This window comes from Heteronotia binoei, chromosome 1, assembly GCF_032191835.1.
Source record: "Heteronotia binoei isolate CCM8104 ecotype False Entrance Well chromosome 1, APGP_CSIRO_Hbin_v1, whole genome shotgun sequence".
NCBI lineage: Eukaryota > Metazoa > Chordata > Lepidosauria > Squamata > Gekkonidae > Heteronotia > Heteronotia binoei.
This window is the reverse complement of record NC_083223.1, coordinates 64,222,882-64,236,538: the sequence shown is the minus strand read 5'-3', so window position 1 is coordinate 64,236,538 and position 13,657 is coordinate 64,222,882. Positions and strand designations below refer to the sequence as shown.

The 13,657-nt window shown below is 39.0% G+C and overlaps 1 long non-coding RNA gene across 1 annotated transcript in view; it reads left to right on the top strand.

Moving 5' to 3' along the window:
• The window catches only part of LOC132569253 (uncharacterized), a 40,375-nt gene that overhangs the window by 2,834 nt on the left and 23,884 nt on the right, over positions 1–13,657 (top strand). The gene's annotated exons all lie outside the window — the stretch shown is intronic.

Below are 13,657 nucleotides of genomic sequence, written 5' to 3'. Positions count from 1 at the left end.
GCTCTAAGGCCTGCAAGCATAGCTGTATAGTATTGTTGACATTTTGGACTTACTTCCTGGAATGAAGTATAGTTCTTGACTCTCTCCATTCATCCATGAATAAGAAAGGGGCAGGACTTTGAAGTTATGTTTCCAGTAGGACTTCCTTGAGAAAATAGGACAGGTATACAATCATCCCACAGAAGATACCTTCAAAGAACCAAAAAAATCAAAAAGTGGATATATGTACTAGAACAATGCACTTTATATAAACAGGTTTGGTCCCTTTGAAAAGCACCACTGTCACTGGCTATGAGAACAGGAAGGATTTTCTAATATTGTAACTTTTTTTTTCCTTTCCTTTCCTTTTTGGTATTTTTTGTATTTTGTGGGAAGTCATGGAGACTTCTGGTGACCTCTACTGGAGTATGCCTCTGCTTTCTGTTCCTGGTATTCCAAGGAGGTCTCCCATCCAAGTATTTGCCAGGGCCAGGGCTTTCTCAGTCCTGACCCCTATCCAGTGGAACTCTCTGCCAGATTATGTCCAGGCCCTGCAGGATCTTCTACAGTTCTGCAGGGTCTGTAAGGCAGAGATGTTCCATGACGTTTTTGATAGAGGGTTTTTTTGACAGAGGACAGTGATAGTTCTTCTTGTCTTGAAAATTTATTACCCTGACTTGACACTTCCCATTTCCAATACGGTAAATTGGCTGAGGATGCATGATACCTGTACTGAATAGTGGCTCTATTTTACTATATTGGCTACTCAGTTTTACATAATGTCCTTAAAGCATCCAAAAGCATCTAAACACTGGTTGCAATTCATAGTGTAATCTTATGCAGTAACTTCGATCTTAGTAAATTAAGTTCAATAAATTACTACTTGACTAATAGGAATGAGCATGAACCAAACCATGAAGCAAAATGTTTGTGAACTGAATTCCATTACAGGTCTACCATCATGAACTTCCACAAACATTTAAAGCAGTTCATGGCTGTTCATAGCTAAAGAAGAAAGAAGGGATTTAAAGGGACTCTGAGTGGGTTTAAAGGGACTTTCTGTTCCCAGTGAATGTCACAAAAACAGCTGAGCAATGGTAAGTGCCTCCCTGCCACTCAGCTATTTTTTGGCATTTCTTGTGCAGTCATTTCAAAGTGACTGTACAAAACATCCAAAAGAGCTGAGCAACAGGAGTGCCTCCCTGCTGCTCAGCCATTTTTCAGGGTTTCTTCTGCAGTTCCTTTAAAGAAACTGCACAAGAAAGCCCAAAAGAGCTGAGCAGTGGGAAGAATGCTGCTCCCCACTGCTCAGGTGTTTTTCTGCAAACCCCATTGAAAGGGACTGTGGGTTTACAGAGCCATGAACCACAAACCAGGTTGGTTTGCAAACAAACCTCTGCAGTTTGCTTCATGGTCTGAACCATGAACCAGCATGAACCATATTTTCCTAGTTCATGCCCATCCCTACTAACAGAATAATCCTAAACAAAATTGCATCCTTCTGGGTCCTTGAGATGACAATGTAACTCCGCAATGTTTAGAATATACCACAGACTGTAAGGATGGGCTCTAAAATGCTTATTTGCCATTTGAGGACCGCATGGCATCATAGAATGAACACTCCAAAGAGAATTTATTATTTTTCAAAGGAGGCAGATCACAAATCTTAATATATGCAGGTAGAAATGCGAGGGTAGAAACTGTACTTCAGGTGAGGAATGCCATGTTTGGGTGCCTTTCCATGCATTAGAGCTAGTTTGCTACTATCAATGAGTTGTTGTTTTTTTAAATCTAGGTGGTACTTTAAAATATCCTCTACCAACAATTCTTATTTTTGCATTCCCTGTTACTAACTGATAATTGTTGCTAATCAGTATTTTTTCTTGGCCTTTCCAGTAGTCATGCCTTGTCATCACCCTAAACCAATGAGTGATTTCTTGTCCTTTATGGTGCTTGCATGGAAAATGAATTCCTTTGTGCACCTATGCTAATTACCAAATATAGTCAATGGTCATATTCATTCAAATGGTGTGATGATGATATTTCTTGATAAAATGTAGACAGTGAACACTAACAATGTCTTAAATTGGTTTCTCTTTAAATTCTGCTTGACACTTTCTTCATTATAAAGGTTCATAATGACCATATTAGAATGCAGGAAGACAAGATGCAAATTCAACAATGCATTATTATGTTGGATTCTATCTAGCAAAGACTACTTTGTCAGTAGAGATTTGGAGTTCAATTCTAGACCTACAACTTGACATTTTCATTTAAACGAACACAAAATAATTCTGTCTGTTGAACACCCTATCTACACTTCAGGCATTTTACAGAAGTGGAGAGAATGGATGTGTGGATTTATACTTTCTCAAAAACACCACTACTACTTTTAGGCCCTTTGTGAAAGGTCAAAGATATGCCTTCTGGACCTGTATTGGTGTTTCTAATCCCTTTTAAATACCCTCTGCCATACTCCTCACCTTAGAAGCACTTTTAGCAGTAAAGTTAAATCCAACCTCCTTCAGATGCTTAATCTGCTAGCAGGGATCAATTAACATCCATCTTTGGTCCCAGGAATTGATAATCCAAGCCAAAATCACTTTAGTTCAGGCTAACATCTGCCTGGAATACCAAGCTCAAGCCTTGGGAAGGAATTTTGTTAAAGGACATCTCCATCTGTATCAACCTGAATTCTGTATTCCCTTGGATTATTTGCCATTAAGACCCCTTTTACATAAAACATGAAGCCAAGAAATCTTAAAATGCACCAATGGCATGTAATTCTACAAAGCACTCTTCATAAAATACAGCATCCAGGTTATAGCACAAAAAGAAAACAAAATGTTGATTTGCATAAACTGTCACACTAGCATAGCAGCAAATTACATGGTATGTTAGATACCTATTATCAGATTTCCCAGCATTTTTGTAAACCTTAAAAAACAGGCACAAAGGAAGGACATGAGTACACAAGAAGTGTCCTGCTGGATCAGACTAGTGGTCCATCCTGCCATGCAATGGCCAACCACTTCCTCTGAAGATCCAACAAAAGAGCCTAGAGGCCAAGAATTTTCCCTGATGTTGCCTCCCAGCACCGGGACTCACAGGCTGACTGCCTCTGAATTTGGAAGTTCCCCTCAGTCCCATCGCTAGTAGCCACTGCTAGATCTATCCTCTATGAATTTATCTAATCCCCTTTTAAAGCTGTCTACTATTGTGGCCATCACTTCATCCTCTTGCAATGAATTTTACATTTTAATCACTCTGTATACAGAAGTATTTCCGTTTGTCTGTCTTGAATCTACTGCCATTCAGCTTCATTTGATGCCCTCAAGTGCTAGTATTTTAGGAGAGGGGGGGGAGTTCTCTTTATCAACTCTCTCCACTTCGTGCATAACTTTATAAGCCTCTATCACGTTCCCCCCACCCAGCCTGTAATTATCTATTTTCTAAATTGAAAAGTCCAAACACTTCAGCCTTTCCTCCTAAAGAAGGTGCTCCAACCCACTAATCATCTTGGTTGTTCTCCTCTGTACTTTTTCCAGATCTGTGATGTCTTTTTTGAGATACGTTGACTAGAACTGTCCACACAGTATTCCAAACGAGGCCTCACCATAAATCTGTATAGGTGAATCATAATATCAGCTGTTTTATGTTCAATCCCTGTCCTAATCCTTGCTTGCCTTTTTCACTGCTGCAGAGCAGTGGGTTGACACTTTCATTGAGCTATCCACTACAATCTCGAGCTCTCAGTGTCAGCAAAGTCAGACCTTATTAGCCTGTACTTGAAGTTGGGATTTTTTTGTGCCAGTGTGGATCATCTTACACCAATTTGTACCAGGGCCTTTCCATTTAAAAACAAACAAACAAACATTCTTACAGGAACCTTTATTGTACATGTATTTTTCCCTCCTACCAGATCCAATAGTAACTTGAGGGATGTATTTCTATTTAGAAAATGCTGTAGGCAAGAAGTTAACATTACTCCAGTATGGCAGTCAAAATGCCCCCCCCCCCACCGATGATACCACTAATTAATGCTGTCAAAAAGGACTAGTAAAAAACACAGATTCCAAATTCCTTTCTCAAGCTGTGATAGACGAGTTCCAAGATGACACTGATCACTGCTTATGCCCTGAAAAAGCACCAGAAAATGTTTATAGCTATTGGACAGGTGACTGTCAAGTATACTTACATAGTGCATTATTTTATGTTGCACATTTTTGTTCCACCCCATGGAACTCAGAGTGGCATCCGTTGTTCTTCTTTCCTCCCTTTTATCACCCCTGCCTCTCTTTTTTAAAGCCTAAAGCTGGGTGATCATACCAGATTCTCGCACACCCAATACCACAGTCCAATCAGACTCTTTTTATTCAATAATGACATCAGGTACCAACATTTTTAGGAAACTATTATTTGATTATTCATTAGAAGGAAGAAAGGGGATCCTGACCTGTTATTTTTCTCTGCAGGAATATCTGGACCTCTGACAACACTATATTGTGTACCAGAACCATGTCCAAAATTTTCCAATTTACACTCTACAAAACTGCATAAGACAAAGTTAGAGGCACCACCATTAGTGGCATTGAGTGTTGGACTAGGGTTTGGTTCAAATCCCCACTGTGCAATGGGTGACCTTTGGCCACTCTGTCTCAGCCTAACCTGCATCACAGGGTTGTTGTGAGGATAAAATAAAGGAGGAGAGAAAACAGTTGTAAGTTGCTCTATGTCCCCACCAGGGAAACAGCCAGGATAGAAATATCTAAATAAAATTAATACTTTTATATCAACTACAGGTTTCAGCATTCTATGTGGCAGCAACTGAAGAAGTGTCTCTTCCAATCCCAGCCTCAGAAGAGCTCACAGGGATATGGTGCTAACCTTTCACTGCAGAACAACGTTATGAGTTGTTGAAGTACACTAAGTCTGAAAATTATGATCTTTGGCAACAAAATTAATTTAATCTATCCAGCAATGGTCCACAGACTGGAAATGCTTTCTCTATATCCCAATTCTGAAAAAAAAGGAGTTGTCAAAGACTGCAACAACTATTGGACCATCACATTAATTTCTCATGCAAGCAATGCTCAAAATCTTACAACAAAGACTATTACTATATATGGAATGTGACACGTCAGATATTTAAGATGGATTCAGAAAAGGAATTGACACTAGAGATCAAATTGCAAATTTACATTGGTTACTGGAGCATACGAGAGAAATTCAGAAACAAATCAGCCAGTGGTTCATAGGTTACAGCAAAGCTTTTGACTGTGTGGATCATAAAATGTTATGGCTGATTTTAAAGGACATGGGTGTATTTTGATGCACAATTTATTCTCTGGACCAGAGGCTACTGTTAGAATAGAATATGGAGAAACAGAATGGTTTCCAGTTGAAAAAGGATCTGATGCTGTAGTTTATCTTTCTGTCAATTCAGTCTATATGCGGAACATATCATAAAGAAAACTGGATTAGATTTTGATGAGGGTGGAGTGAAAATTGGTGGAAGGAACATTTGAGATATTCAGATGACACCACAGTACTGGCAGAAAACAGTGAAGTCTTAAAATGACTCCTGATGGAGGCTAAAGCAGAAAATGCCAAAGCAGGATTACAGCTGAACATCAAGAAGACAAAAGTAAAGGCAACTGAAGAATTGCACAACTTTCAAGTTGATTATGAAGAAATTGAAATTGTTAAAGATTTTCTATGTGGCACAATCATCAACCAAAAAAGACTGCAACCAAGAAATCAGGAGGCGGAGACTGAGAAGGGCAACCAGGAATGTCTAGAAAAGATCCTTAACCCTTCCAAGGGAAAAAACCCTACTATGCTACTTTGGCATAAGAGTCAAAGTGACCCCATATTACAGCAAAAAGCAATAGAAACCTGATATCTCTCTCAGTCATGGCATCAGCTATTAAGGAAAAAAAAACAGGTCTCAAGAATAACTTCCTTCAGAAATGCAGGACAAAGGAAAGAAAAGTTTGAAATCAGGGTCAAAAAACCCTCATTGAAAACATCAAAAAACCACAAAAATGTAAATAGGGTCAAATTGACCCCACCATTTTTAAAGTAGAAGACACAGTTGGGAATCTTTAAAACTGGTTATTTTAAAGAAAGCAATCATTGTAACCTTCCACACACACACTCACAAAATATGTATAGTTGAGAAGATGACTCAGCAGTTTGGAAAATGTGAAGGTGAACAGTTCAGTGAATAGGTAGCTATGGATCATCTAGAGTAACTCCCCCCTGTAAAGATGAGATGATCAAATCAGAGGTCCGGAAAATTTGAAGGATAAAGGGAACCAATCAGTTCGATGGACAGGTAGTGGTTACTTCTCTCCCACACACACACACAAGATATGTAAAGTTGAGAAGATCACTCTGAAATTTGCAAAATTTGAAGGACAAAGGGAAGCAGTTAGCTCAGAAAACAGATGACTAGGACACTTTGACAGAGCACAAACACAGGACTTTTACCTACTCCTACTATATACGCAACAATTCAGGTTTCAAAGACTGCTTTCCTTTAGGGTCACTGCAACCCCCAATTTCAAAACTGTTCTAAAGCCAAATAGCAAAAAAAAAAAAATCTATAGATATAAATTATGAGATTTTTGTTTTGTTTTCATTGCTTACTCAACTTTTCAATAAAATGGAGATAATAGGTGTCGGTCCATCTATATAAACACAGGAACAGTGCTAAAATCACTTTTTTCCAGTATTTGCTGGGGTAAATAGAACCTTCAGTGACTGTTGTGCATAGTGGTGCTTTCGTTTTCAAGTCAAGTCTATTGGGGGCCAGAAAGAAAGGCAGTGGGGAGGGGAGAGAGGGACTTCAGGGCACTACAGTTCACTGAGGATAAGGCTTAAAAAGAGGCTGGTGCCTGTAGAAAGCTTTAAATGTGTAAACCATTTTTCCCCATGACTCCAGGGTAAAAAAAAGAACCCAATTGCTTGGGAGAATTAAGGATGTGTCGCTGGGGATCAAGATCAAGATAATCCGTACCAGAGTATTTCCTGTTACTTTGTATAGGCTTGAAAGTTGGACAATGAAGAAAGCTGACAGCAAAAAAGTTGACTCCTACGAAATGTGGTGTTACAAGAGAGTTTTAGAGAAACCACAGAATGCCAAAAAGACAAATAAATGGGTTCTAGATCAAATCAAGCCTGAACTCTCCCTGGAAGCAAAAATGACTAAACTGAAGCACACTAAGAGAAGAAAAGAGTCACTGGAAAGACAATCATGCTAGGAAAAGTTGAAGGCAGCAAGAAAAGAGAAAGATACAACATGAGATTAATTGACTCAACAAAGGAAGCCGTGTCTCTCAGTTTGCAAGACCTAAGCAAGGCTGTTAATGATAGGACAGTTGGAGGTCACCAGTTCATAGGGTCACCATAGGTAAGATGCAGTTTGGTGGCACTTAAAACATATGCACATATCCAGCAATGGATATATCCACCATGTGTCCTGTATTTTCTTCAAATTAATTATTTCAAATATGGATGTTATTATGTATGTATACATTTAAAGAATCTAGAATAAAATACCAACAAAGTGAAAAGTTAGGTTGCTGTTATTTCAAGAAATTTATAAGAAAAATTATATTTGGATGCATGCATTCACAATGAGGCACTGAGCTCCCATTTTTTGAAGAAGAGAAGGCAGGGTTATTTCCTTGAATCTTACGACCTTAAAGTTTATGTTTACAGGTGTTCTCACACAACCTACCCCGATCCTCTGAGCAGGCCTCAGCTATGTATCTAAATATATATGTGTGTGCGTGTCTTTACCATGTGTGGTGGCTTGTAAAGTGTTATGATTAAGTTGTCACAAAAACTCATTTCCATTTATTTGCTAATACTTCTGTCATACACCATGGCCAAACAGATCTGCACAAGTCTCTTTAAATAGCAGAAAGAACATCTGTTCATTCAAGAATTACATTCTCAGTGGACAAGAGTAACTCATGCGTAAATCAGTCATTCAGATGCTTGGCTAGGTAAATCAGGGAGGTGCAAGCCAATTTTCTGAAACAATACAACAGTTATCTGTGTTGGCCTCTCAAAAAGGAAATTCACATCCCCCGTTAGATGACATTTTTACAGTTTGATATTCTTACATTGTAATACTTAATGCTATAGTGACTGCCTTCGCTAAAGAAATACATACACAATCAGAAAATAAAAACATCAGAGCATTCTAGCATATAATATAGATGATACTGATATTCACCTGCCAACATATGATGTAAAGCAAATACAACATGCAGCAAGCAAGGGTTGTAAGGTCCTGTTCATGCACTGCATCAACTGCAGTAGTGTTATATATTTTTTTTATTATTTTTATGGATCACTTAATTCCAACAGTTGTGGGGCTCTGGGCGATGTAGAGTGTTATAAAAACAATAAAACTATAAAATCAAGGTCATAACATATAATACACTTGTTTAAAATCAAGTGGTGAAATTTACATTTCTGACCTGTGGGTGCCTTGTGTTTGTGGGGGAAAGAAAGTGGATCAGTCAAAGGGATGGAGAGCAAGGGAAGGGTGCCAGCCATGATGTGAACAGTCCCTGCCCTTAACCAAATGCCTGGTGGAACATCTCTGCCTTACAGGCTATAAGATCCTGCAGGGCCCTTATATTATTAAGCAGAGACTTCACCAGTTTGGGACCAGGATGGAAAAAGCCCTGGCCCTGATTGAGGACAGCCAGATATCTCTAGGTCCAGGGATCACCAGCAAATTTTCATCTAAGGAGCATAACACTCTCCTGGGAGTTTACCAAAGGACCCACAGATATGTTGGTTCCAGACTGCTCATGGCCTTCAAGGTCTAAACCAAAATTTTGAACTTGACTCGGTGATCCACTGGAAGCCAGTGCAGTTACCACAGCACCAGTCAAATATTCACAGTCCATGGCGTTCCCTTTAGGACTCACACCACCGCATTCTAGATCAGTTGGAGTTTTCAGGTCAGTCTCAAGGGCAGGACAGTGTAGAGTGAGTTACAATAATCTAGCACAGAGGTGACCGTTTTGTGGATTACTGTGGCTAGGTCAAAGTGCAACAAGAAAGGGGCCAGTTGCCAAGCTTGGCATAGGTGGAGAAATGCTGTATGGAAGCCTGGGCCTCCATACTCAAGCATTCAGAGTCACATCCAAAATCTTGAAAGACTGCACCAGTGGCACCCCATCAAGAGCAGGCAGGGCTGTAACTAGGCAGGGGCCATGGAGGCAGCGATCCCTCCCAAATCTGCCAGGCACCCCCCGTCTTGTTTATGCTTCATCAATTAAATTAGTGTCCCCCAGCACCCCCTTCAAAAAAAAATCTTAGATATGGGCCTGAGAACGTCCTGAAGCCACCCACTCACCCACCCCCAGCCACAGAACCTCCATCTTTGTCAGATTCAGTTTCAACCTGCTCTTTTTTAACCATCCCACCACAGCCTCCAGACTCATGGCCAGATTTTGTGGGGCATCATCCAGGTGGCTATCCAGTAGCAGATATAGCTGGGTGTCATCAGCATACTGGTAACACCCAACCCTGAAGCTCCATGCCAGCTGAGCAAGTGGGTGCATACAGATGCTAAATAACATGGAGGAGAGATGTGCCTCCAGAGAGACCCCACACGTTAGGGGGTATCTAGAAGACACCCTCTGTCTAAATGTGACTATAACTGAACCATAGTATAGTACTGGCAATTATCAGGTTGGATCCAACCAGCTTTTTGACTGATGAAAAAGGGAGGAAGGAGTTATCTAACCACCAAACAGCTTCTCTTAGGGATCATGGAACCTTCACAGACAAAAGCCATGTAGGATAAGGGCTGTAAGAAAAGGAATAATTGGGTGTGATTAAGACAAAAAGCTTGCTTAACCCATCATTTCATATCAGTTTCCCAGCATCATTTATATGGTGAGTTATCAAAGATCACTGATCATTGTTCATCTCATCCATACAAAAACCACAGTATGCAGATGTCTGAGATGACATACGTAAAAATGATACTTTCAATAAGCAATAATAGTCATGCAATGATACATATAGCTGTGGAGGGAAAGACGAGGGGAGGGCCAAGACATGTGCTGACTGCCACAATTAAGCAATAATTGAGGGAGAGGATTCATACAATGTAGGCCTCACACAAAAAAGATCACCATATTTTAAATGGTGATGTCAAAAACTATTGTTTTAAATTTTGAAATTGTAATGTAAAGATCTAGACTCAAAACTGAGGATGGGAAAGACAGTATGAGCTTAAATTTTCTATCAAACCAAGAACTGTAGTTTCTAAAAAGAGAATTTCTGAAGCTTGTGAAAGCCTGGAATGTTCTCAGCTCAGGGCAGTATTTCTTAACACCTGGTTATATGGGATGGACTGAGATGATCAGAGGAAAGGGAAATACACCACTCCTATGCCCAGATGGACCCCTTTTAATTGTGTTTTAATGTGTTCTAGAATTTTTCCAACACAGAATAGACGATGCCAAATATAAATTCCAAATATGAGTTCACTTCTTCTGAAACTGATCTTCAGGTAGTCTTGTCAACTGCAGACATGGATATTTGAATATCCAAACATATGTCATTATATTTCCTACCCACAATCCATTTATCACAAAAATACCCATTATCTAAGAGTTAGCTAATATGTTGCCTTAGCTACATGGGCTGTCACATCATGAGTACATTCCATGGTTGATTTTAATGCATTTGAACTAACATGTTAATTGAAGAGGATCAGGGATGCAAGGCAGTTGTGCTTCTGTATAGTTCACCATTAAAATGTCCAATGAATTGTTTGAGATTAAGATGACCTCTTTATTTGATTGGTATTATATATCTGCTCTCCACAAATTTTCTTACAGAGAAAAGATTATTATGCCTTCAAAATATTATACAAAATGGGATTATATGATCCCGTATGGCAATTAAATGTAAAATCTGAGATAATCAATTCAGTACCCAGCAGCAACTTTCCAAAATCTAATTTTTCAGCAACATTGCCTACAAATTGAGGATACAACTTACATTCCATGGAGGTCAGTGGCAAAACTTTCATTTATCTAATAGTTTGCATCTTTAAAGTATCCTACTAATTTGGATGCTATCTCTATTTCAGTTACAGTTTTTTTCTTGCTTCCATAGCCTATTCATGATCCCAAATGACAAAGTGATAAAACTTATCACATAGTGAATACAGAAGCTAGTTATTCAACTATTTAAAATTCATCAACAATTAAGCCAAATAAATAGTGAACAGCCACATGTTTATGCATTATGCAAGACTGGGGTGGGGGAGACAAGGAACAAAGTTCCTTGCTGCCAGAATATAGACACTTGCTGTAGGAAGACTTTTTCAAAAGCATTCCCCATGCTGATCATACTCTACATACTAGTCCTATCACACATTTCAAAATTTACTGTGGAAGTAAAGTTCTGCTTTTAGGGGTTTTTGTTTGTTTATTTTTTTGCTTCAATGACACAGCAATTAGGTGTTGACTGATTTCCACATAATGCAACAGAGCAGAAAAGAATGTTGTGATTTTCCATTGGAAGAACAGAAAATAAATCCCAGGAGCCTTCAGGATGAGACTGGCCGTGTGCTAAAACCTTTCCTTAAGAAATCTAAATGGTAAAATCAATAAATCAATTCAAAGGCCAATGGAGCAAATGAACCAAATAGAACAGGGAAACAACTACCTTGTTACATAGTAGAATGGCCATTTGTGCTTCTTAACATGGTTGCCCCTTTTAGGAAGGCATTTCTTTTCTCCTACTTATGTTGTAAGCTCCTGACAGCCTAGTAATATAAGGATTCTACCCCCTCTCCCTTTTCCTGCAACCACCTATACAATCAGAAACACTGTCTGCCCTACAGCTCTTGGGCAACAAGAGTACTGAGCAAGTTGATTAAGCTAACCTGACTGGCAACTTGATCTTGGACAGGCTAGTTGGCACATGGCTACACAGTGAAGGCTGTTGGACATTAAAGGTGTAGTGCTTACTTTGAAGTGCTGAGGAACTGAAGGATGATCCATCAGTGGGTTCAACAAACCTAAAGTCCAGGAGAAAAATTAGAGGAAGGGCTGCCAGCTTTAGGAATAACAGGAAACTATTCGTCTTGGGGGGAAGAAGCAGTGTGAGAGAGAGACTAGAGACTATATTCTACCTAGACTGCTGAAGTAGCAAAAGCCAATCTTGTTTTCTCTACAGCTATATACGATGTTAGTACCATGGGGGGAATTTTTTTATGGGGAGAAAAGGGAGAGGTATATTTTCTCTTTTTAAAAAAATTATTAAATGATTATTAAATTATTAAATGCTATTACATAGCAAGATCCCCTCTGGATTAGATATTTTCTTGCAAATACAGGGATGGTACTGAATTTCATGGCCAAGCTGTTTTGATTAGGAAATTCAAGTTTCTGACATCTCCCCTGTGGGTTCTCCTCACTAGGTACAAAACTGTACCTTTTTTCCACAACCATGGTAGCAAAATGCAAGTTAAATGTCACTGTTAAAATTCATGCATTTTTAAAATAAATTACATGAAAATAACATGTAAAAGAAGCAAATTAATTGGGAACATCAACAGTGAAAAAGAGAAGAGCAAAAAGACTTACAAAACATGCAAAAACAAAAGAACAAAAATCAACATTCATACCTTTAGTGTTTCAGTAGTTATTTCTGTATTCATTAGTGAAACATACTAAATTACTTCATTACATAGCCTTAATTCCATGCTTTAACATGTATAGGAAAACCATCTGTGGTACCTCATAAAATGTTTAACAGCTGTATCTCCTGGGCCTCTGGAGTAATTACCTACCCCAGGTGCGCTTTTCTTGAAAAATTTCCAAAGTGAATGGTTCTATCATCTTGATCTTTTAGAACACTATTATTGGCCATCTGTTGCATGATATTTTCAAAGGAGAATTAATTATAATTTCTTATTTCTGTTGCCCCAGAAACTGGAGCAATTTTCTCACGGGGTAATTTTGCACCCCAATCCACGATACCTACTGAATACAAAGTTACTTCAGGTGCATCTCATTAGAAACTTAGCTTTACCAAAAAAAAGTTTTTATTTTATAAAACTACAGAAGTTACTGAATTGTCATTGCTTACTGATCCTAAATATGGGCTACAAACATCAACACTAAAAAATCAGTCTGGAGTAACATGTTGCCCCCCTCTAGCAACAAACAATCCCCCCCCCCCAATCTGGGTTAAGGTTCATCAAAAGCCAAATAAAATCATGATTTATACATTGACAGTAGGAAATACCATCAAGTCACTGTCAACTTATGGCAACCCTGTAGAATTTTCCAGGCAAGAGAACAGAGGTGGCTTGCCATTGCCTGCCTCTGTGAAGCAACCCTGGGCTTCTTTGGTGATCTACCATCCAAGTACTATCCCCAGCTGACCTTACTTAGCTCCTGAGGTCTGACAAGATCAGGCTACCCTGGCCATAGCAGATTCCACCTCCAAGGACTAGTTTTTACCCTAACCAGAAATATAGGACCCACTCTTACCTTTTTATATCTAATTTTGTGTAATTAAAATTTTCCTTTAACACCACTATACATGCTATGAAGTCATGGTTCTCCAATTGCTGCAGAAGTGGATGAATACACATTTCTATTCATTCTTTTCA